Below are 26,010 nucleotides of genomic sequence, written 5' to 3' on the forward strand. Positions count from 1 at the left end.
TAATGAGAGACTTCAATATCCCACTCTTATTGATTGACAGATCATGAAAACAGAAAATAAACAGAGACACGGTGAAACTAACAGAAGTTTGAACCAAATGGATTTAACTCCACTCAGAGCAGTTTACACAACAGCTTGAAGACATGCAAGCCAATTGACCTGAGAGACTGAAAGCTTCTTTGGAGTTCTGCTGCACACAGGAAAACAGAAACCACATTCGGTAGACCCCCCTCCCACACACAACCCAGAACATCTTCACACAGGGAAGCAGATTGACTGCTACATTGAAGACCAGAGTCTGAAGGCCTCCCAGGAGATCTACCTCAGCCAGGACAAAAGATCAGCAGCTTTTCTACCCCTCTAAAGAGCCCCAGATGGAAGGTCCCACAAGTGGAGACCTAAGACAACCAAGGGGCAAAAGTGGCAGACTCCAGATCAACAAACACCAGGGATATCCAGATGGCAAAAGGCAAGGACAAGACCAGAAGCAACAGAAGCCATACATGTGGTAATCATCAGAACCCAGGTCTCCTACCACAGCAAACCCTGAATTAAACAACATACCTGAAAATCAGGAAGCTGACCTAAAATCCTATCTCATGAAGATAATAGAGTCCTTTAAGGAGGATACCAATAACTCATTGAAAGAAATATAGGAAACCACAGGTAAACAGGTGACGGAATTGAATAAATCAATCCAAGACCTAAAAGTGGAAGTAGAAACAATAAAGAAAATACAAATGGAGGCAAACCTGGAAACGGAAAACCTAGGAAAGAGGTCAGAAATTATATATGTAAATATCATGAATAGAATACAAGACATAGAAAAGAGAATCTTAGGTATAGAAGATACCTTAGTCAATCTACAGATACAGTGCAGTCCCCATTAAAATCCCAAAACAATTCTTCAAAGACATAGAAAGAGAAATTCTCAAATTTATCTGGAAAGTCAAAAACCCAGAATAGCAAAAACAGTTATTAACATAAAAGAACTTCAGGGGGGAATCACCATTCCTGACATCAAGCTTTACTACAGAGCAATAGTGATAAAAACTTCATGGTATTGGTACAGAGACAGACAGATTGATCAATAGAATAGAAATGAAGACCCAAAAATAAAACAACATACTTATAGATACTTGATCTTTGACAATGACACCAAAAATATACAATGGAAAAAAGAAAGTATCTACAATAAGTGGTGCTGGTCTAACTGGATTTCTGATGTAAAAAAATAAAAATAGACCCATGTTTGTCCCATTCCACAAAGTTCAAGTCCAAGCAGATCAAGGACCTCAACATAAAACCAAATGCCCTGAATCTAATAGAAGAGAAAGTGGTAAACACAAGCAGGATGATATTTTCTGAATCCATCAATTTGCCTGCAAAACTCAGGATGTCATCTTCCTTAATAGCTGAGTAGTATTCCATTGTGTAAATGGACCACATTTTCTGTATCAATTTTTCTGTCATGGGGCATCTGGGTTGTTTCCAGTTTCTGGCTATCACAAATAAGGTTGATGTGAACATAGTGGAACATGTGCCCCTGTGGAATGGTGGGGTATCTTTTGGGTATATTCCCAAGAGTGGTATTGCTGGGTAGATCTACCTCCACTTTTCTAAGGAACCTCCAGATTGATTTCCAGAGTGGTTGTACTCATTTGCAATCCTACCAGTAATGGAGAAGTGTTCCTGTTTCTCCACATCCTCACTAACATGTGTTATCCACTGAGGTTTTGACCTTAGCCATTCTGATGGGTATGAGGTGGAATCGCAGTGTCATTTTGATTTTCAATTCTCTCATCAAGGGCATTGAATACTTCTTTAGGTGCTTCTCAACCATTTAAGATTCCTTTGTTGTGAATCCTCTGTTTAGTTCTATACCCCAGTTTTTGATTGGGTTGTTTGGTTTTTGGTTGTGAGCTTCATGAATTTTTTATATAGACTGGATATTATTAGATGTGGGGTTAGTGAAGATTTTTTTCCCAGTCTGTAGATTGCTGATTTGTCTTATTGACTAAGTCCTTTGACTTTCAGAAACTTCCTACTTCCATGACTTTCCATTTATCAATTCTTGATGTTAGAGCATAAGTCATTGGAGTTCTGTTTAGGAAATTTCTCCCTGTGCCAAAGTGTTCAAGGCTCTTTACCAAGCTAACGACCAAAACCCAAACAACCCAATCAAAAACTGGGGTATAGAACTAAACAGAGGATTCACAACAGAGGAATCTTAAATGGCTGAGAAGCACCTAAAGAAGTATTCAAAGCCCTTGATCAGAGAATTGAAAATCAAAATGACACTGCGATTCCACCTCATACCCATCAGAATGGCTAAGGTCAAAACCTCAGGGGATAACACATGCTAGTGAGGATGTGGAGAAATAGGAACACTTCTCCATTACTGGTAGGATTGCAAATGAGTACAACCACTCTGGAAATCAATCTGGAGGTTCCTCAGAAAAGTGGAGGTAGATCTACCCAGCAATACCACTCTTGGGAATATACCCAAAAGAAACCCCACCGTGCCCCAGGGGCACATGTTCCACTATGTTCACATCAACCTTATTTGTGATAGCCAGATGCCCCATGACAGAAGAATGAATACAGAAAATGTGGTCCATTTATACAATGGAATACTACTCAGCTATTAAGAAAGATGACATCCTGAGTTTTGCAGGCAAATGGATGGATCCAGAAAATATCATCCTGCTTGTGCCAACTCAGACCCAAAAAGACATGCATTATATGTAGTTACTGATAACTGGATATTAGCCAAAAATGTACAGACTACCCAAGATATAGTCCATGGAACACAGAAAGTTCAACAAGCCGAAAGGCTCAAGTGAGAATGACTCAGCCCCACTTGAGAGGGAGAAGAAAGCAGTCACAAGCGGGGAGGAAGGGAGGGATCTGGGAGGGAAAGTGGATGGAGCAGGGTAGAGGAGGGAGAGGGGAACCTGATCTGGTATTAGGTGAGGGAAAAGTACTGAAGCCCTGAGGGCCAGCAGAAAGAATGAAAACAGGAAACCTCTGAAGATAGGAGGTTGGGTGGGACCCTCCAGAATGAACCAGAGACCTGGGAGGTGAGAGACTGTCAGGACTCAAAGGGAGGAACCTTAGATGAAATGGCCAACAGTAGGGAGAGGGAACTTGTAGAGCCCACCTCCAGAAGGAAGACAGGACATTAAATGAGGGAGGGGGTTGACATCCCACAGTCACAACTCTCACCCATAATTGTTCCTGTCTGAAAGAACTACGGGGATGAAAATGGAGAGAAGCCTGAGGAAAATAAGGTTCAGAGACAGGCCCAAACTAGGATCTAGCTGAAGGGTAGGTCCCAAGGCTTGACACTATTACTGAGGTTATGGAGCACTCACAAAAATGCACCTTGTGTGACAGCACTAAGGAAGACCCAACAAGCAGCTCGCAGAGTCAGATGCAGATACTTCCACCCAACCAATGGACAGAAGCTGCTGATTCCTGTGGTTGAGTTAGAGAAATCTGGAAGAGGCTGAGGAGATGGGCAATCCTGTAGAAAGATCATCAGTCTCAATTAATCTGGACCCCCAAGATCTCTCAAAGACTGGACCACCAAACAGGTAGCATACACCAGCTGATATGGGGGCCCCAACACATATACAGTAGAGGATGCCCCTAACCCTCAAGAGAATGGAGACCCCAGGGAGTTTAGAGATCGCGTGGGGTAGGGGTGGAATGTGGGGAGATCCTTGTAGAGACAGGGTGGTGGGGAGGAGGTATGGGTTTAAGGGTGGAACAGTGGGCAAATAGAATCTGGAGTGTACAAAAATAAATAAATTCAAAAAAATAAAAAATAAAAACATGCATTTGTATTTTTCCCATGTTCCACTGGAGAAAACAATCCATTTTGGTTGTCTATGGTTACAATAACAAAGCTGAGTTGCTTACTACAACATAATTTTGTGATTTTATAGTGTTTTTGTACAAGAAGCTGACTTCCCTTCTAGAAATCCAGGGAGAAGATTCTTTCCTTGTGCTTCCCAGTTTGAAAAGTTTTTCATGGTTTAGTTTCTTCCCTTAATAGCAGATCATCTTTTTAAGGATGTGGAGGTTAAATTAGCCACACACTGACTATTCATAGTTTCTCTCTATCTCAAGGCTTGTGATTATAATTAAATCATAATATCACGGGTTCCATGGATTAGAAAACAGAGACCTTTGAGTCGGATCATATCTTTATCTACCATTGACACTTTCTTTGCACTTTTTGAAAAATTATTTGGCTGTATGCAACTTTGGAATAACTCATACACATAACTAACTATAGCTACTATTTAGATCCACACTATCTAAACCCCCAAAGATGTATGTGTTAAAAAACATGAGTCACCAGTTTGACACAACTGAGGAATGATGGAAAGTTCAAGGTTGGGGCCAGGTAAGAGATTTATTCTATTGTGGACATGCTCTCAGGTGGAACTGTGAGACCACTGGTTCTTTCTCTATTCTTTAATCTTCCCAGTGGTAAGATGAGTGGTTTGAGTCTGCAATCTTGTGTCATGATCTTGCTTTACCATACACACAAAGTTAAGCTGCCAATTTATAATGGAACCAAATATTCAAGTTCATCACCCAAATGACCCTTTTAGGTTGATTATCACAGGAATCTGTCATAACCACCAAAAGGCATCTGGTTTGTTGCAAAATGTAAAGATCTACAAAATCTTGTCAACCTAAATACTTTTCTGTAAGCACACATTTAGCAGATCTTGTTAGTGATTTTTATTTAGAAGAGAATAAAAATCATAGCTCCAGTTTGGTGTAAAATAATTTCAAGAGGTCTTTGCTTCTTTAAAACTCTCCAGGACTATCCAGAATGCTCAGGGGCTACGTTCAGGTAGACCCTGGCTTGTGGAAATAGATGTGATACAATTGGGTCACCTTACTAAATAAACATCTAGGACTGACCTGCCCATGAGTACAGACTCATCTAAAGTGGGTGTTCTTTGTGTTCTCTGAGCAAGGCATCTCCTGGAGGAAGAATGTATCTGAGAAAAATCTAATTTGCCTCCATAAAAATGTCTCTTAGGCTTTAAAATTTGTGATATTTAGCATTATGAAAAGAAAAAAAACACATTGATTAGACCCAGCTTATTCTTATCTGATATTTAGGAGTATAATCACTTCTTCTAGATGGTGTTCATGAAAGTTGATGAGCAAATCTGTTCTGGATATGAGATGCAGCCAAAGACTGTTAGAAACAGCAGGTGGGAAAAGAAAAATATTAAGTCCAAAGAACAGAATTTCTCAGTTTGGTCTTGAAGATTCTTCTAGTTTCTGTTGACCTCAGTCATTTTGGAGGCAGCATATCCTCATTCCGTGTAACAAAATGAAGCACAACTCCAATAGAGGCAATTTAAAATTTTACAAAACACATTTTAAAGATCAGCAATCTGGTGTTTAATACAAATATGTGGCCACTCTCCTTTTCTCAAAAAAAAAAAAAAATCTCCCTCCAGAGGCAAAGCTAAACTATCTCACCTCAGATCCTATCTGTTCCTCTTATACAACCTGTTATACTATTACAACATCTTATAGCTCATCAGAATTCATAGTCATTATTGGCAAGCAGATACAGGTGCCCTAAGGAGTTTCCAAGCACAGTAAACTACTTGTTGTGTGCATTAAGGCCAAGCTTTATGTTTATTCTGCTTCCCCATTAAAAAGAAGTAAAATTGCACTCTATCATAGCCAAATAAGTCTACAAGTAAAAGCAAAAACATAGCATCATGCATACTTGCAGATGGGGGATTACAAGTGGAAAAATTTTATATAAGGGATACAAACAATAATGCTCTTCTGGGGAATTTAGAACATATTATTTAAAAAGCTCCATTCCAGAGTCCAGAATATAAATTTTACTACATAATCTATTGTTTATGAAAAAATGGATTAGGCCTATTGATACCTACCTGATATTTAGGAGTATAATGATTTTTTTTGTAGATCTGTTATTGGACTTCATGCCACCACCTTCTCTCCCTGAAGGAGCAGAAGGGCAGTACCAGGTACTGAGATGTCCTGAGCTTAAGATCTCTGGGGGCACAAACCTCTGGGGTCTGCCTACACCCAGGACCTGGGCAGATCAGCGGTTCATCTGTGTGCCAGCTGGTCATGGGTTCTGTGCCCTACGTAGAGATCACAACTTGGAGTGCCTCTTTGCCACCATATTTGCTCCATGACAGAGCAGACGGGGAGCACCAGATTCACTGAGACAACCCAAATATAACATTGCTTGGGGCAAGACACAGCAGGGCTTCAATGGCACACAAAATCAGGGCAGCACATCAGCAATCTATGCAGGGGAAACCTAGTCATCCAATGTTGCATAAATAGCCTTACAGGCTCACAGGAGGTTGAAGCACCAGCCAGTGACAACAAGACCAACTAACACCAGTGAGAACTAGATGGCAAAAGGCAAACGTACGAACATTACTAACAGAAATGAAGACACTATGGCAGCATCTGAACCCAATTCTCCAACAACAGCAAGTCCTGGATACCCCAACACACCAGAAAAAGAAGAATTAGATTTAAAAGCATGATGCTGTTGGAGGAATACATGAAGGACATAAATAAATCGTTAAAGAAATTCAGGAGAAAATGGATCAAAAGTAAGAAGCCCTTACAAGAGAAACACAAAAATCATTTAAAGAAATTTAGGAGAATATGGGTCAAAAGTTAGAAGCCAATAAGGAGGAAATGCAAAAATCACTTAAAGAAATACAGAAGAACTTTGGTCAACAGGCAGATGTCATGAAAGAGATAACACAAAAAACTCTTAAAGACTTACAGGAAAACACACGAGCAAGCAAGTGAAGGAACTGAGCAAAACCATACAGGATCTAAAAACAGAAGTAGAAACAACTAAGAAAGGGAAACAACTTTGGAGATAGAAAATCTTGGGAAGAAATCAGGAGCCATAGATGCAAATATCAACAACAGAATACAAGAGATAAAAGAATCTCAGATACCATAGAAACCATGGACCTAACAGTCAAAGAAAATGCAAAATGCAAAAGGCTTGTGACTCAAAACATCCAGGAAATCCAGGACACAATGAGAAGACCAAACTGAAGGATTATAGGCATAGATGAGAGTAAAGATTTACAACTGAAAGGGCCAGCAAATATCTTCAACAAAATTATGGAAGAAAGCTTCCCTAACCTAAAGAGAGAGATGCCCATGGATATACAAGAAGCCTACAAAACTCCAAACAGACTGGACCTGAGCAGAAATACCTCCCGTCACATAATAATCAAAACCCCAAATGTACTAAACAAAGAAAGAATATTAAAGGCAGTAAGAGAAAAGGGCCAAGTAACATAAAGGAAGACCTATCAGAATTACACCAGACTTCTCACAGGAGACCATGAAAGCTAGAAGATCCTGGGCAGATCTCATGCAGACTCTAAGAGAACACAAATGCTAGCCAAGACTCTCAATCACTATACCCAGCAAAACTCTCAATCACTATAGATGGAGAAAACAAGATAGTCCATGAAAAAAACCACATTTACACAATATCTTTCCACAATCCCAGCCCTCCAAAGGATAATAGGGATAAAACACCAATACAAGGAGGGAAACTACACCCTGGAAAAAGCAAGATAGTAACCTTCTTTCATCACACCCAAAAGATGATAACCACTCAAATATAAAATTAACATAAAAAATGACAGGAAGTAATAATCACTATTCCTTAATATCTCTTAACATCAATGGACTCAATTCCCCAATAAAAAGACATAGACTAACAGACTGGATACTTAAATAGGACCCTACATTTTGCTGCATACATGAAACACACCTCAGTGTCAAAGACAAAACTACCTAGAGTAAAAGGCTGGAAGACAATTTTATAAGCAAATGGTCTCAGGAAACAAGCCAGAGTAGCCATTCTAATATCAGACAAAATTGACTTTCAACCTATAGTCATCAAAAGAGACAAAGAAGGATACTTCTTGCGGTCAAAGGAAAAATCCACCAAGAAGATCTCTCAATTCTGAACATCTATGCTCCAAATGCAAGGGCACCCTCATTCATAAAAGAAACTTTACTAAAGCTCAAAGCACATATTTCACCTAACACAATAATTGTGGGTAACTTCAACACCCCACTCTCCTCAATGGACCGATCAGGAAAAGAGAAACTAAACAGGGACACAATGAAACTAATTGAAGATTTGGACCAATTGGATTTAACAGGTACATAGATAGATAGATAGATAGATAGATAGATAGATAGATAGATAGATAGATGTAGATAGATATAGATATAGATATAGATATAGATATAGATATAGATATAGATATAGATATAACATCCTAAAGCAAAGGAATATACCTTTTTCTCAGCACTGGTACCTTCACCAAAATCAAACATATAATTGGCCACAAGACAGACCTCAACAAATATAAGAAGATCAAAATAATTCCATGCCTGCTATCAGATCACTATGGAGTAAAAGTGGTCTTCAATAGCAACAAAAACAACAGAAAGCCCACATACACATGGAAACTGAACAATAATCTACTCAATGATACCTTGGTCAAGGAAGAAATAAAGAAAGAAATCAGAGACTTTTTAGAATTTAATGAAAATGAAGACAAAACATACCGAAATCTATGGGACACAATGAAAGCAGTGCTAAGAGGAAAACTCATAGCCCTGAGTGCCTCCAAAAAGAAACTGGAGAAAGCATACACTAGAAGCTTAACGGCAAAACTGAAAGCCCTGGAACAAAAAGAAGCTAATTCACCCAGGAGGAAAAGAAGACAGGAAGTTATCAAACTCAGGGCTGAAATTGGTTAAGTAGAAACAAAGAGACACATACAAAGAATCAACAAAACCAGGAGCAGGTTCTTTGAAAAAATCAACACGATAGATAAACCCTTAGCAAGACTAACCAAAGGGCACAGAGACAGTATCCAAATTAACAAAATTAGAAATGAAAAGGGAGATATAACAACAGAAACTGAGGAAATTCAAAAAATCATCAGATCCTACTACAAAAACGGATATTCAACACAACTGGAGAATCTGGAGGAAATGGACAATTTCCTAGACAGATACCAAATACCAAAATTAAATCAGGATCAAATAGATCATCTAAAGAGTTTCATAACCCCTAAAGAAATAGAAGGAATCATAGAAAGCCTTCCAACCAAACAAAGCACGGGACCAGATGGTTTTACTGCAGAATTCTATCAGACCTTCAAAGAAGACTTAACACCAATACTCTTCAAACTATTCCACAAAATAGAAACAGAAGGAACACTACCCAGCTCATTCTATGAAGCCACAATTATGCTGATACCAAAACCACACAAAGATCCATAAAAAGAAAGAAAACTTCAGGCCAATTTCCCTAATGAATATCGATGCAAAATTACTCGATAAAATTCTTGCCCAGCAAATCCAAGAACACATAAAAATGATCATACACCATGATCAAGTAGGCTTCGTCCCAAAGATGCAGGGATGGTTCAATATATGGAAATCCATCAATGCAATCCACTACATAAACAAAGTCAGGGGAAAAAAACCACATGATCATTTCATTAGATGTTGAAAAAGCATTTGACAGAATTCAGCATCCTTTCATGCTAAAAGTCTTGGAAAGAACAGGAATTCAAGGCCCATACCTAAACATAGTAAAAGCAATATACAGCAAACCAGTAGCCAACATCAAACTAAATGGATAGAAACTTGAAGCAATCCCACTAAAATCAGGGACTAGACAAGGTTGCCCCCTCTCTCCATATCTCTTCACTATAGTCCTTGAAGTCCTAGCTAGAGCAATTAGACAACATAAGGAGATCAAAGGGATACAAATGGGAAAGGAAGAAGTCAAACTATCACTATTTGCAGATGATATGATAGTCTACTTAAGAAACGCAAAAACCTCCACGAGAGAACTCCTATAACTGATGAACAACTTCAGCAAAGTGGCTGGTTACAAAATCAGCTCAAGCAAATCAGTAGCCTTCCTATACTCAAAGGATAAGCAGACTGAGAGAGAAATTAGGGAAATGACACCCTTAACAATAGCCACAAAAAACATTAAGTGTCTTGGTGTGACTCTAACCAAACAAGTGAAAGATTTGTCTGACAAGAACTTCAGGTCTCTGAAGAAGGAAATCAAAGAAGACCTAAGAAAATGGAAAATTTTTCTATGCTTATGGATTAGCAGGATTAATAGGGCCAATAATTAAAATGGCCATCTTGCCAAAAGCAATCTACAGATTCAATGCAATATCCATCAAAATCCCAACTTAGTTCTTCATAGAGTTAGAAAGAGCAATTCTCAAATTCATATGGAATAACAAAAACCCAGGATATCTAAAACTATTCTCAACAGTAAAAGAACATCTGGGGGAATCAGTATCCCAGACCTCAAGCAATACTACAGAGCAATAGCGTTAAAAAATTGCATGGTATTGGTACAGTGATAGGCAAGTGGAACAATGGAATATGATTGAAGACCCAGAAATGAACCCACACACCTATGGTCACTTGATTTTCGACAAAGGACCTAAAAACATCCAGTGGAGAAAAGATAGCCTTTTCAAAAAATGGTGCTGGTTCAATTGGAGGTCAGCATGCAGAAGAATGTGAATTGATCCATTCTTATCTCCTTGCACTAAGTTCAACTCCAAGTGGATCAAGGACCTCCACATAAAACCAGACACACTGAAACTAATAGAAAAGAAACTGGGGAAGGCCCTTGAGGACATGGGCACAGGGGAAAATTTCCTGAACAGAGCACCAATAGCTTATGCTCTAAGATCAAGAATTGACAAATGGGACCTCATAAAATTACAAAGTTTATGGTAAGGCAAAATACACTTTCAAAAGGACAAAATGGCAACCAACAAATTGGGAAAGGATCTTCACCAACCCTAAATCCAACAGAGGGCTAATATCCAATATATACAAAGAGCTCAATAAGTTAGACCCCAAAGAACATAATTACCCTATTAAAAATGGGGTACAGATCTAAACAAAGAATTTTCACCTGAAGAAATTCGGATGGCAGAGAGGCACCTTAAGAAGTGCTCAACTTCATTAGTCATTAGGGAAATGCAAATCAAAACAACCATGAGATTTCACCTTACACCAATCAGAATGGCTAAGGTCAAAAACTCAGGAGACAGCAGGTGATGGCAGGGATGTGGAGAAAGAGGAACACTCCTCCACTGCTTGTGGGGCTATAAGATGGTACAACCACTTTGGAAATCAGTCTGGCGGTTCCTCAGAAAACTGGACATGACATTTCCAGAGGACCCTGCTATACCTCTCCTGGGCATATACCCAAAGGATTCCCCAGCATACAATAAAGACACATACTCCATTATATTCATAGCAGCCTTATTTATAATAGCCAGAAGCTGGAAAGAACCCAGATGCCCCTCAAAGGAGGAATGGATACAGAAAATGTGGTATATTTACACAATGGAATACTACTCAGCAATTAGAAACAATGAATTCACAAAATTTTTAAGCAAATAGTTTGATCTGGAAAATATCATCCTAAGTGAGGTAACCCAATCACAAAAGAATACACATGGAATGCAATCTCTGATAAATGGATATTAATTAACCCAGAAGCCCTGAATACCCAAGGCACAAATTGCATAACAAATGACTCCCCTGAAGAAGTATGGAGAGGGTCCTGATCCTGGAAAGGATTGATCTAGCATTGGAGGGGAATATAAGGACAGAGAAAAAGGAGGGAGATGATTGGAGAATGGATGGAGAGAAGGTTTATGGAACATATGGGGAGGGGGGATCCGGGAAAGGGGAAATCATTTGGAATGTAAACAAAGAATATAAAAAATAAAAATATTTAAAAAAAAATGGGTACAGAGCTAAACAAAGAATTTTCTTCTGAAGAACTTCAGATGGCGGAGAAGCACCTTAAGAAATGCTCAACATCATTAATCATTAGGGAAATGCAAATCAAAACATCCCTGAGATTTACCTCACACCACTCAGAATGGCTAAGGTTAAAAACTCAGGAGACAGCAGGTGTTAGAGAGGATGTGGAGAAAGGGGAACACTCCTCCACTGCTGGTGGGATTGCAAGATGGTACAACCACTTCGGAAATCAGTCTGGTGGTTCCTCAGAAAACTGGACATGACATTTCCAGAGGACCCTGCTATACCACTCCTGGGTATATACCCAGAGGATTTCCAGGCATGCAATAAGGACACATGCTCCACTATGTTCACAGCAGCCTTATTTATAATAGCCAGAAGCCGGAAAGAACCCAGATGTCCTTCAATGGAGGAATGGATATAGAAAATGTAGTACATTTACACAATGGAATACTACTCAGCAATGAAAAACAATGAATTCATGAAATTCTTAGGCAAACTGGAAAATATCATCCTAAGTGAGGTAACCCAATCACAAAAGAATACACATGGAATGCAGTCACTGATAATTGGATATTAATTAGCCCAGAAGCTCTGAATGCTCAAGACACAATTAGCATTCAAATGATACCGAAGAAGAGGGAAGGAGGGGGCCCTGGTTCTAAAAAGACTTGATCTAGCTTTGTAGGGGAGTACCAGGACAGAGAAATTGGAGGGGTGACTGGGCAATGGGCAGAGGGAAGAGGGCTTATGAAATCGATGGGGAGGGGGCAATCTAGAAAGGGAAAGCATTTGGAATGTAAACAAAGAATAGAGAAAAGAAAAAAAACAGCAAAGGGTGGAAAAAAGAAAAACTGTTCTTGTGGTGATAGTTTCTGTCATATCACTGAGCAATAATAATATTATTATTATTTGTGAAGTTAAGCCTGGGAAACACTGCAAAGATGTGTGAACAAAAGCAGTGGAAGAATTCAATCAAAGCAACTCAAGGAATTCATAATTTAAAAAGTGATCTCTCCAGAATATACTGAAGGAGTAAAGAAACTGAGGCAAGAACATTCATTTATCAGTTCCTACAGCCATTCTCATTTGTAATTGCAGACACTGGTCTCCAGGGCCAATCTAATGGAAAACATAGAAGGAGACCTACCAGAAGGAATGGTAGACTGAAAATATAAAATTAACCAAATGATGGGTGGTTGGGTGGACCTGGCATGAGGGGAGAGGTGCCAGTAGAGATGCTGGTTTCCTGAAGAGAGGAAAACAGTAAGGTAATTAGAGAGAATTGATCTTGGGGTGTGATGAATCCATTGCAAAATGTGCTAGAACATAGTGATGACATCTAAGAAGAGGACAGCAGGCTTTGAGAGAAGCTCACTGGAATTTTCAAGGTGGAAGTAGATATTTCAGAGTCATCTACCAGAGATAAAATTTGAAACCACCAGAAGAATCATCTCAAGCATTGTATATAGGATAGAATGGACAGCTTGAGTTCAGGAAAAGCACAATGGAAGACATGAAAGAAGAATATAAACTGCATGAAATTACACAAAAAAAGGAACAGAGATTTTTACATGTTGTAAAAGTCAACAAAATTCAACTGAAGACCTCACTGTGGGTATTCCTGCAATGACTGTAATTTACTTCAAACTTTAGATCAACCAACCAGCTATGTTCTAAATTAAACATAGAAATGCAGCCATAGTTGCTAAAGTCTGATTTTCTTGGATGATTTTAATAGCATTAAAATGATAGCTGCTATATTTAGGTGCTTTTGATAAATATGGTCTGAGATTTTGGTAACATAGCTAAGAATGACCACTATATAAAACATGAAATGTTGTCAGGCTTATTGTAAATCTGGAATAACTGACATGAAATCTGAGCATCTAAGGAACAAGAACATTCACAAACTAATCTAATATAAAAAATTTAAGAATAAATAGCATCACTGCTTTTTTTAAATGAAGAGCTAACAAACTATTTCTAAAATTATGATTTAGAAGCTGAGTTTTCTATAGCAGTTTCTCCTGAAATTGCCAAACAATCTACTTGCCTATTTAATCCTAACTCTTAACTATGTTCAACAAATCTGAAGGATTTGAAATACAAAATGTACTATCTACAAACAATGCCACAATAACACATATATAAAAATACTGTCAAATTAATTGAAAGAGGAAGTAGAAACATTTTATGATAGAATTGAAGATTTACATGGAAAATATTTCTGATAAAATTGTAGAAAAATATAGAAAACATGTTAAAATGAAGATTATCATGGAAAATTTTATATAGATAATATTTTCCATATAAATCTTCAATTTTATTATTAAAAGTCTTTACTTCCTTTTTCAATAAAAGAACATGCTTTTCAAAATAAATAAATAAATAAATAAATAAATAAATAAATAATAGTGTCAAATGACTTTATCTATAATAGGAAATAGCCTTCCTCCTAGTCAACATAGATTATCAAATAAAATCTTGGTGCCAGAAATGGCTTACCTGTCCTTAAGCTGTTTGCCAATGAGGTCTCATGGACCTGAAACATAACAAGCTATTGTCATTGCTCTTGGTTACTCCACAATACAGAACTTCTGTTTGTACATTGTTAGGAGCAAGAAACTTTGACAATATAGGTCATAAAAACTAGGGGAGAGCCTACTATTATTCAGCCAAATAGACGTAGTAGTAACCTGACTCCTAATGATTTAATACTATACTCACAGATTAATGCCTCTCATGCCCTCTGTATAAAGACGTTTATGAGCAGTAGATGATGAATAACATGGAAAATTACAAATGATCAATGTACAGGATGCTCAACCCTATACTGGTCACATTTATTCTCCCAAAGATCAGGTATCCTAGAAGATTGAAATGGAGAGATTGTAAAAGCCAACCAAAGGCAGGAAAAGGCCATAGTCAAAAGTGTTTTCAGGATACAACACAACTTGTTATTAAAGGTGTGCCAGTTGCACCTATGAACTCACAGTAGTTGTGATAACACACCCAGAACTCCTGCAAGAACAAGTTAGACAAAATACTAACACAGTGAGGGTAGATGGTCACAGAGTTCCATCACTGGCTGAGGAACTATGGGCAAATGATAATTTCTGGGGATGGGTCCTCAAGGATGTATTCCCTAAGAAGCTATCTACCCTACAGTAGATGCCCTACACCATACATATGTCTACTCTGTGTTGGATAGCTACACTTTTAATTTTTATCCCTCACATTTTTCCATTTTGCTACCTTCTAAATCTCTTTCTTTTTATTATTATTATTATTGTAGCAAATATTAACAGAAAAAATATGACTTTGTACCTAGGAGGAGTGAGTCAGCATGTTCTAAGTGGTCGGCAATGGCCCACAAATGCGCAGGAGGCACTTCCACATTTACTAATCCAGAACCTGCCTGACACATGGAGATAAACAAAGGCAGAGCCTGTGACTGGACAGCTAATCTACTGCTGCCATCTCTTTTCCAGACCAAGGGCTCAGGACGTGGAAGGAGGGTATTAAGGCACTCTCCATTGTAACAATAAAGTCTGCTTCTGCTCCTGCTTCTTCTCACCTGGGTCCAGGAATCTGAGTCTTTGATTCTGTGCCTTCTTACCCCCTACCCCCAAGTATCATTGAGGGGGGGCTCAAAGAAGGCTAGGTCAACATTTGTGAATTCTAAATATTTTCTTCAAGCTCAACTACACAAAAGACAAAGAACAAATAACTTGTCCAGGTAAGTGTAGACCACATTGCCATATTAGCAATTAAACCTGATTCATCATTAACAACAGAAAATTGTCGAGTCAGTGAGATATAGTCTATTTAAAAAAAAAATAAGTCAATCTTAGGCAGTCTAAAAAGGGCCATAGAGAAACTTAGCATGACTCTGAAAACCTGAGCAGGAAGGCTGAAGCCAAAGGGCTGCCGTGAGTTGAAGGCCAGCCTGAGCTACAGAGGAGTGACACGCCATCTGCCTCCATAACAAACAAACAAATGGATACAGAAGTGCCTAAAAAGAAACGTCTAAGCTTTTAAAGAAAGAAGTGAACTGTACCCTCAAAAAAGATGAGTAAGAGTCAAAGCAGCAGCTAAAAAGCATGGCGAACTCTAGAGAGATCAACTGGCAAAGAGAAAGACACAGTATGGAACACAGTTAGTTGGCAGGATGGGTTGTCCCATGTGTTTTTAAGCACTTACAATGCATGGCTCTCACGAGAACGAGACCTTGTCCTAAAGCATTCACACTCAACTCACTTATTCTCCAAAGCAATCACATAGGATGAATCCTATTTTCATTAGTGTTTCACAGTGGAAACAAGCATAAAAAATAAACTTAAGTGGGTTGGTAAAGAAGAGAACTGAAATTTGAACCATATAGCGTGGCTTCAGAGCCCAGACACTATTGCTCTCAGGACAAGGGGCACAGGACAGAGTTATAGTGCAGAAGGATTTGAAGTGTGATTGTAAGACTTGGCAGTTTGCTGTAAATGCACAGGAAATTCTTCCAGGGTTTATCATTGAAAACACAGATGAGGAACCTGGCACTGTTCCACTGGATACTAGAGTGGAAGCTGCTACCATATTATTTTTTTTCCTTTTCAAATGCGCTACATAGTTAACAGACATGCATGTGACCCGCAATCCTAGTGTAGGTGACGGAGCTTGGCTTTTGAACAGCACTTCCTCATTGTGCTAATATTTTGAGCTTACAAGTGGAAACATTACAAAATGGAAACATACTGATTGCCTAGTTTATATCCTTCCTTTCTTCTCTGTGCCTCAAAGCACCCACACTAGCTAGTTCTCCAGATAGCTCACTGGTGGCCTGCTTCCCTGGCCTCTCCCAGGCTTACACAGGCATTGTCTCTTCTCAGCTGCCACAGCCATTTCAAGCCAAGGATGCATGCCATACTTTCATGTAGCAATGTGGGCAACTACTCAGAAAGGCCCTGGGGCTTCCAATTAAAAAATGTTCAATAAACATAAAAATTCAAACATTCGAATAGTAACGTTAAATGCCTGGTGGGTTGTTGATAGGCTTGTTACTAAAGGTTTGCCAAGCTTTTATAAGACCCATAACAAGAAATCACAAAACTCTTCAGATCGCTGTGCAAACATTTGGCTACAACTAAATTTAAGAAAACAGAGAGCAGCATTTCATTGGTCTATTTTTTCCAGATGGCTTTCGTGTTGAAAAATCAGCAACATGTGTTGATAGAACCAACTGACGTTCAGGCATAAATTTGAATATCTCAGGTATATGTCACAACTCCTCTTTGGGTTTAATCTGGAAAGAGAGAGGGAGGGAGGGAAAGAAGATGGGGGAAGGAGAGAGAGAGAGGGAAAGACACAGAGATAGACACAGCGAGAGGGAGACAGGAATCATTATTGTTATTAGCACATTGAACTAAGCACCTGACTGAGTTGTAGGCACTTTAGAAATGTCCAGTCAATTTGAATGCTGATAAAGCAGCTAGGAATAGATACATCTCCAAACATTAGTAATTAGAAGATGTCAGAAGTGGTTCTGATCACACCAAGTTACAACTGAATATCAAATGCCTATAGATGATTAAGGAAATAATTAAATCTTAAATGTTGGCTTTGAAGCTCCCCATACAAGACCCCTTACCTCTCTTCCTTGCACACACATCTTAAGTGGCTGCTAATCCTAATGTTGCTTCTTCATCACTCACCTGGCCACAATGACTGATTGCATTACTCTAGACAAGACTCCAAGTTTTTCCGTTTTAAACAGTAATTTTTGAACTATCAGCCGTGTAAACTTGATTCAGATTTTAACTTGTCACATGGGCCAATGGTCCAGCTGAAATTATTAAAAAAAGGAAAAGGGAAAGAATAAGAAACAGTATCTGAAGTATTTTAAGAAGAGTTCTGAGTAAAAAGATACAGTTTCCATGCTTCTTCGCCGTTCCCTGCTATAAGCAAAAGTGTAAGAGTGGACCTAAAACTTCGCAAATGCTGACTTTGATCCAAGTGAATAAAGGATGTCTCTGTTCATTTCGATTAGAATTATGGCAAAGCAAATATTTAAAGGGGTAAATAAAGAACAATGTTCTCTCAAAAGAAAATGTTGGAATAACTGCAGAAGATTCCCATGAGAATGGTAAGATGTCATCCATGTCCCTAAGAAGAGTGTTTCTATGACTGCCCATCATATTTTATGCCATTTTATAAATGTTTTTTTCTTAGAAGTTTATGGAATAAATTGCAAAAGTTACCACTGAATTTAAAGTGCGGTAAACTTATAAAATTGATTTTTTTAAATCAATAATATACTTGTTTACAAATTAAGATACATTTCTGATTTGCTTCTTCTTGGGATTGATATCTTTGATTAAAACAATCCTATTGACACTGCTTTGAAAGTATTTTCCTCTATTCTCTAGATTAGAAGGACCTTGGTTGGCCACTTGCTGGTTTTACACTGATCCTTATCCATTATATGACAATACAAGACAGTATTGTCTTGCTGTCTATCTCCCTTCCTTCAGTTATTACGGGGGTATTTCTAGGAAATATTTTAGGTTTTGAAAGCGATTCTCTGTTTTCAAGTAAAAAATCTCATGTGTGAACTTTATGCTCTTGATTTGGAAAACTCAGACTTTTATACTTCACATACTACATTAGAAACTTAGAGAGGGGATTACTAGTCTCACACAGGCAGGCAAGGATTGATAAAGCTTAGAAATTAAACAGTCTAAATACTTAAAAGAACTCTAAAATATGTTTCCTCTAAACTGAATCCTTCCATCTTAGAGAAAAGGTTATAAGGTATTTCTAGGGAGAGATGAAACATCTTACCCTGTGTGGGAGCTCCTTAGGCTTAGGAAGTAAACTCAAAGGTTTCAGAAGTTCCCGAAACCAACCAGATTTACCAGGCTCTTCCATCTTCGAGCATATGTAAGCAGTAATAAGAGATGTCATCAGATAAGCTATGCTGTATAGAAGATGTTCACATCAGCTGCAATATCTAAACCGGGAGCATCCTAGCTGCCTGAAAGAGACATACTCCAACCTAATGAGCTGCCTGCAAGTGTGGAAGTGAACAGTAGATTTCTAGGTCTTCTGAGCTGTCACCCATGCTGGAGTGAGCTTTAGTGATGAGCTATAATTTCTACTGCTGTAAGTAATCCAGCACCCATATTGTTATAAGTAACCACAATGAAACTCATTGGTTCAACAAGTTGGACTTTAGGTAACCCAACTTTGATGTGTCATTGGTACTTTGTCTGGAGTCAGCAGATATTTGTTCATTTCTCCCAGAAACAGTTTCACACAACAGGAAGAAATGCCTCTGAAGGAAATGTGAGGTTTAACTTTTCGAACTCATAAAAGATAAAAGCAAACTAATCCCAATGTGTTTGGTGCATTCTGAGACACCTAATAAATTGGTGAATTCTCATCAAGCTTCCCAAGATGAACACTTCACTCTAAGTTTTGAGGGTGTGATTCCTTATCTAGTGACTCCTGCATGTCTCCTGTCACCACCACACAGCTGCATAGACATGAGGGAAGTGACAGAAGATCTCATAAAACAATTTAGAAAGGAACCTGCCTAAGATTCGTGACCTTCTCTGTGCAAATCAGTCATAGTGGGGTTTAGAAAGGGAATGGGCCTGTTCTCCTCACAAAGGCAAGGTTTCAAGAGTCAGACTCCAGAGCTCAGACTAGTGTGTAAAGCTGGTGTATACCTGGATGTCCTCAGGGTAGCAGGGCTTATTTGATACTACAAAGCCAGGCTTCTACTACACTGTGATATGCCCTTTTCTCAGTCTTTGAGACCAGCTGTTTTTCAAACAAGACAGACACAGAGACATGAAAGAGTATTCTTAACTTCAAGTCTCCAAAATACAAAGTTTGTCAGGGTGAGAGAGAGGATTACCAAACAGCAACTTTAAAAAGCATGGTGTCACTCCTTAATGACTGCTAATATGTGACCAGTCTAAAGCCACCTGGTACAGAGGGAGAAATAGGGCTTCTTAACACTTGTCTAAAGGATTTACTTTAATCAGGGAAGAGAATGTATAGAAAGAAAATTAGTCTGATTCTTAAAAAGTAATACTTTATTCTCCGGGGAAAAAATGGAAACCACTCTATAGACCAGACTGGCTTCAAAATTTTGGTGATCCTCCTGCCTCAGTTTTCTGGGTGTTAAGATTACAGACATGAGGCACCACATGTGGCTTCTATACTATTTGGGGGGGGGTGTGAAAATTTCAATTAGCCTATATAATGAGATCAGAAGCAGGATTTTAAATTTAATTTCAAAGTGAAAATTGTGGCTTATCTCTTCATTATCCCAACAGAATATATCCAACCTAATTGTAAAAATATAATGATTTCCTCTATACTATAGGCATTTATTAAGGTCAGCTCCTCAAAGCTAAAATAAAGTGACTATTTAATGAATATTAATACATTTGAAAGTCTGTTTACATATGTGTAGGATTTCAACTATACAGAAACATGCCAACATGAAATACATAAAAGTCCAAAGAAAATGATGACATCATTCTTCCTTCACAATTTTACCACTGGCTCCCATTGATACCGGGTTTTAACAAACATGTCTACCATCTTTCACACCAAGTTTGCATAAGTTTCCCATTATATTTCAAGACATCAATATAGAAACTCACTAAAAGAAGAAACAAATTTTTGAAAAGTTTCCTTAAAATCAGTGATTGTTCCACCACAAACACTAAAGCGGAATAATCATTGATTTTAAGACAGCTTTTCATATGTTCTCTGATTCTGAGACTATGATATAGTATTTTTCAATTTTCCTCTGTTTTGGTGACAATGGGGTTAAATTCATACCCAGTGCCACCATAACCTGATCAAATCCCATGGCTGTCAAGGCAAAGGGCTCTTATTTCATGCTCCTATATTGTTAAATGGTCATGGCATCCAACCATCTCTTAAATATTGCTTTTAGCTTTGATCAGAGAAGTTCCTTTTTGCAATGACCAGCAGTGAATGCAGAAACACAGGTGAGCTCTTGATGCTTAAAATAAATCACTGCTTAGTGTTCAGCCCTAAAAGGGACTATCCATCTCCTCTCAGCACATTTCAGAAAATGAGGAAAGAATGATAGAAAGGACACTGATGTGTTATCTTTTAGACAAGAAGTGGCTATTCTAATAATGAAATCATAGCAGCTGTTTTTGTATATGTTGGGCCTGTCAACATCACGTCCCGGCAAAGGCCCTAGCCTTCCGGAAGGAACTGTTGGCTATGGATGCAAGGCTGCTGGACATGCAGAGTCATTGTCCTCAGTAGTGTGACGTCGTGTGAGTCTCTCATATTCCTGTGGAGGTTCTACATGCAGGCTCACTTAGAAGGCTCTGGACATAAAGGGAAAACAAAACAAAAGAAAATATCCAGGAGGTAGAACAGGATTTGGATGGAGGAAGATGCATGAGGGGAAAGGGACAGAGTAGAAAGATATGATGAAAATGCATTTTAAACAAGATGGCAAGTCTTTGCTTCAAAGAGAGCAAAATGGATTTTATTTGATTAGACTGTGTTAACACAGCTCCAAGCATGAGCACGGGTCAGATTCAACCTGTGTTGGATCTATTTTTCCCCCTACATACACACATCTGCCCACCTGATAATTATTTTTCAATATTAAGATCAAGTTTGGTTTTAATTTCTAAAAATTATGCAGGACATATAATTCTATAGCTTTTGTAGCTGGTTTATTTCGTTTAACATAATGTTCGCTACTTTCATCTAAATTTCTGAAATTCTAGGATTTCATATATATAATATATTTTATTTATCAAGACATCTGCCATTTGGCACCCAAGATAGTTCTATGTCCTAGTTGTTCTAAATAGTTTTACACTAACTATGGTTGTGCATATATCTCTATGGATTTCATTTTCTTTGGATATATATACAGAAGTGGAATTCCTGGACTTTGTGATTGATCCAATATTTGGTTTTGTAAGCAACTTTATGTTGTTCCCTGTAACCTCTATAGTAAGTTACTGTTCTCACCCACAATGGGTGAGGCTTGCGTTTCCTCTGTGTCCTCATCAGCACTTGTTGTTCTTTGTGCGTATTCTGTTACTGCTGTAAATCTGTGCATGGCTGATAATTGTCCAAGTACTACTCATTGAAGATATCTTTCCTTTTTTTGGTATATGTTGCAAATCAATTGGCTATAAATGTATAGGTTTAATTCTGAGTCTTTATTTGATTCTATGAGATTGTACTTAATCTTTATCACAAGTATCAGGCCATCTGAATTACTATAGCTATACAATATGCTTTAAATTCTGGCACTGTGGTATTTCCAGCTTCTTTATTGCTACTGAAAATTGTATTAGGGGTCTTCTGTGCTTTCAAGTGAATCTTAGGGTTATGCTTTAAATTTCTATGAAAAATATTAAGTACAACTTTTTATGTTCTCTTCAGGAAAAAGAAGAATGTAAATGAAGAGTATATTACTGGTAGCTGATAAACTGTAGATGCCAACAGAGCCTGTAGTTGCAAGAAGCAGGTCTCAGCTCTGCTTCCTAGTAGACTCATACACCAGGCAGCCTGACTTAGTCTCAAGCTCTGAAGTGAATTCTGACTCCCAACAGGAGTCCCAAATTAGAAAGCTGAGAGTCAAAAGCAAATCATGCCCAAATTATAGACTCAAAAATCCAGTACCAAAATCCTAGGTCAACCACAGTTGGAAACATTATGTGAAGTAAGACAATTCCAAACTTAAGAACTTAGAAAATAAAATATTTCTAATAACCATTAATGACTATAGTATAGAGATGAAATTCAGATCTGACAAAGCTATTTGGCTAGAGACAGCAAACATCCAAAATATGTTCAAAAGTCCTTAAAATTTCTTTCCATAAAACTGGGTCTGTTTTGCCATTTACACTCTTTTTATGCCTCTAGTCTATTAGTTCAAAATTAGGAATGGTTTTGAAAACTGACTTAAAATGATCTGAACCTAGGGTGGATGGGTCTGCTTGGTTTTCTGGCATGTGTGATGACATCTAGTTTTGGTGTTTATGAAAAATGAACTTCTTTTGAAGTGTGGATCATGCTTCACCTACTCTTTGTCCACCATGAATCAAGAAGGTTATTTCATTCTATCATCGTTTTGCAGCGTGAGAATTCTTGAAGCCTAACCTTGCACCAATACTTTCAGGAGCAACATCAAGAAGAGAATTATTACCAAATTCTCTACAGGGACTAGAGCATAAAAGGAGCCAGAGAAAAGTATTGTCCCATTTCTTATCACTCAGCATTGCAATGAAGATGACATTGGCAGACTGTATGTGGCAGACCAATAACTGGGATAACCATTAGAATCATTTATATTGCATAATAACTGTGGTTTAGTAAAGAAAAACATCAATATTACATAACAGGAAATGTTTCTTTTAAGTATCCTTCCAGTATATATTGCAAAATTCTCCCTTCTATAGTCCAGCTACTGTACTTAAAAGATTGTGTATTGGATTTACAAGTTTCTTTCAAAATTTGGGATTGAAGACATTGCAAAGTTACAAATGTAATAGCATCAATCTGTTGGATTAAATAATCCAGTATAATGATTTTTCTAATCTAGAAAAGATTCCAATTGTTAATCTAATATTCACCCCATTCTTCTGCCCAATGTCCACCGAAGAGTGTCCTAGACACCACTATAGATGAAACGTTCATCCTGACAATGCCTAAAATTGCAGATGACGGTTGTGAGCTTTTCCGCCTGCTTATCTGTCTGCCTTCCATGTGACCCTAAATTAGGCATCAGAAGGTATAGTGTGTAATACAGATTCCAGGCACAATATACCTTCTCGCAATTAGTTGAAAGTGCTGTTTTGTAATTAAAGGGTGAAGTGGGGCATGATGAACATATGGAAAAGGAGACCCTTAATAAGTGATGGAGCCTTCAAAAGAAATTGCTAATTAGTATGCATTTGATGTGCACTATACCAATTTTAAGACTTTGCCTTGAATAAATTGCTATGTTGGGTGTTCGAAGGAGTGGTGAGATTAGCATTTACAAAGGGGGCAATTTTCTGTCTTCTTGACTCTGTTAAATGGAGGAAATAACTTCCAAGACTGGAGCAGTAGTTAGCCCATCAATCATTCTCACAGCTGGAAACTGGGGATCCCAAATGCAGAGATCAGTTAATCCGTCAGCTAATAAGTTCATAGTGGCACCATATGGCGCGGGGCCACTCCACACTGGGAGAAGGACAGAACTGTTTACACAGGCATGCTGCTTTCTCAGGTAGCTCCCTGCTGACAGAAACCTTTGTTCTGAAGGATCAATTTACTTTGCACAGTAAATTGACTGAATTGATCAGTTCAGAGCATATAATTGTTGGCTAATCCTGTGGAATCATGTCCCATCCATGTGAGTCGGACAAAGGGGTGCTGCCGGTGGCTTGGTCTCGGGCTCCATCCTGGGGCTATTCTCATCGGACAGACTGGACACTGATTAAAGAACCAGCAGAGGGTAGAGATGTAGTCAGCATTGACTTCAAAGAGATGAGAAACTGTGCAACGCCCAGAAGGCCATCTCTAGCTGTCTTTACTCAACTGATACCATGACATAACAAAGTAAAAAGAGTCTATCTATGCAATTTAGAACCAGATATTTTCAAAATTCTCTTAAATGAAAAGTGACTGCTCATCTCCAGAGCTAAGTTCCACTACTCATGTCTACTCCCAAAGTTACCTTTTGTTTTCCCAGTGAATGGAACTGAAAGAGAAAAAGAAGCTTAAGGTACAAGTCCAGGAAAGCCTGGGCACTGGAAGCAAAGTGGGAGATGCATTTCTTAGACATTGTGCTCTAGTGGCGGAGACATCCACTGTTCGGCTTGTGCATAGGGTATGGGAAAATTCATCAGAGCCATTCAGAGCAAATTGGAGCAAAATCTTCCCATCCCTAGCACACTGGTGTGAATCCTGGTGCTTTGTTCCACAGTGTTTGATCTGACTTTGTTTTTTCCTTCTCACATACAAAATAAAGGAAGAATAAATAAGATGAAAAAAATTCCACCAATAGAGATAAATGTTGGACATAGTTCCCTTCAACTAAAGGTTTTCTTCAAAAGCTAGTGTCAATAGAATCATTTCACATCAATGGTTTGAAAAGAGACTTGTGTTCAATAGGAACTAAGGCCATTTGGTGTTGCTGAGAGGACATTTGCTTAGTAAATGTCTGGGCACTAATGAACTTTATAGACCTGCCCCGAGAGTTTCTACCAATTAGAGAGCTTTTGATTTATTTTTTTTTTTACTTATTTTATGGAGAATAAATGTCTTGAGATTTGTTTCATAAGGAGAAATTGCAGCAGGTTTGACAGCATGTGGACTCTTAGAAGTTATTTTAATTTTGCTCATTATATAAAGCAACACATGCTTGGTGATATTCTAACCATCAGAGAGAGGGATATGCTCTATGGTAGATAATTCCAAATGATCTAATATTATTTATTTCTAAGTACTCTCAGTGCATTTCCCCAAATTTCTATGGAACTGCATTTTTTCCCTGTTATGGTCTTTTTCTTCAGTCTCTACACCCACAATTCCCAGGATTCCATGGTGTTTTAAAAAGCAAAAATCTAGGAATATTTGTTCTGATTCATTTTAGTAAGCATTGTTATGAAAATAAGATAGAGTATAAGTAGTTCTGTAAATACACTTTCATATTAAACTGGTAAAGTGAAAAAGAAAAGTAGCACATTGTGTCCTAGAAAGATCATAAGCAAGAGTCTCACATGAAAACAGGCACTCTGCCAAATAACTCTTGCCAATGAGGAAAATAAAAAGGCTTTGTGTATTTTAATAAATTTCCTCTCTCAATTGTTACCAGTTTGGAGTGTCCCTCTCTACACATTGCATATGAGGTAAGCTTTAACACCTTGTGAGTCACTCATATGACATGTGTCCATTCTTTGACTAGCCTAAATGAACACCCCAAAGTCAAACGGAATCCCCAGGTAGTGAACTCCAGCATAACATAGATCCCTAGACCTCACCAATTCCCTAGCTCAGCCTCATCTTATTGCTTGCTTCACT

This window comes from Apodemus sylvaticus, chromosome 16 (genome assembly GCF_947179515.1).
Source record: "Apodemus sylvaticus chromosome 16, mApoSyl1.1, whole genome shotgun sequence".
Taxonomy (NCBI): Eukaryota; Metazoa; Chordata; class Mammalia; order Rodentia; family Muridae; genus Apodemus; species Apodemus sylvaticus.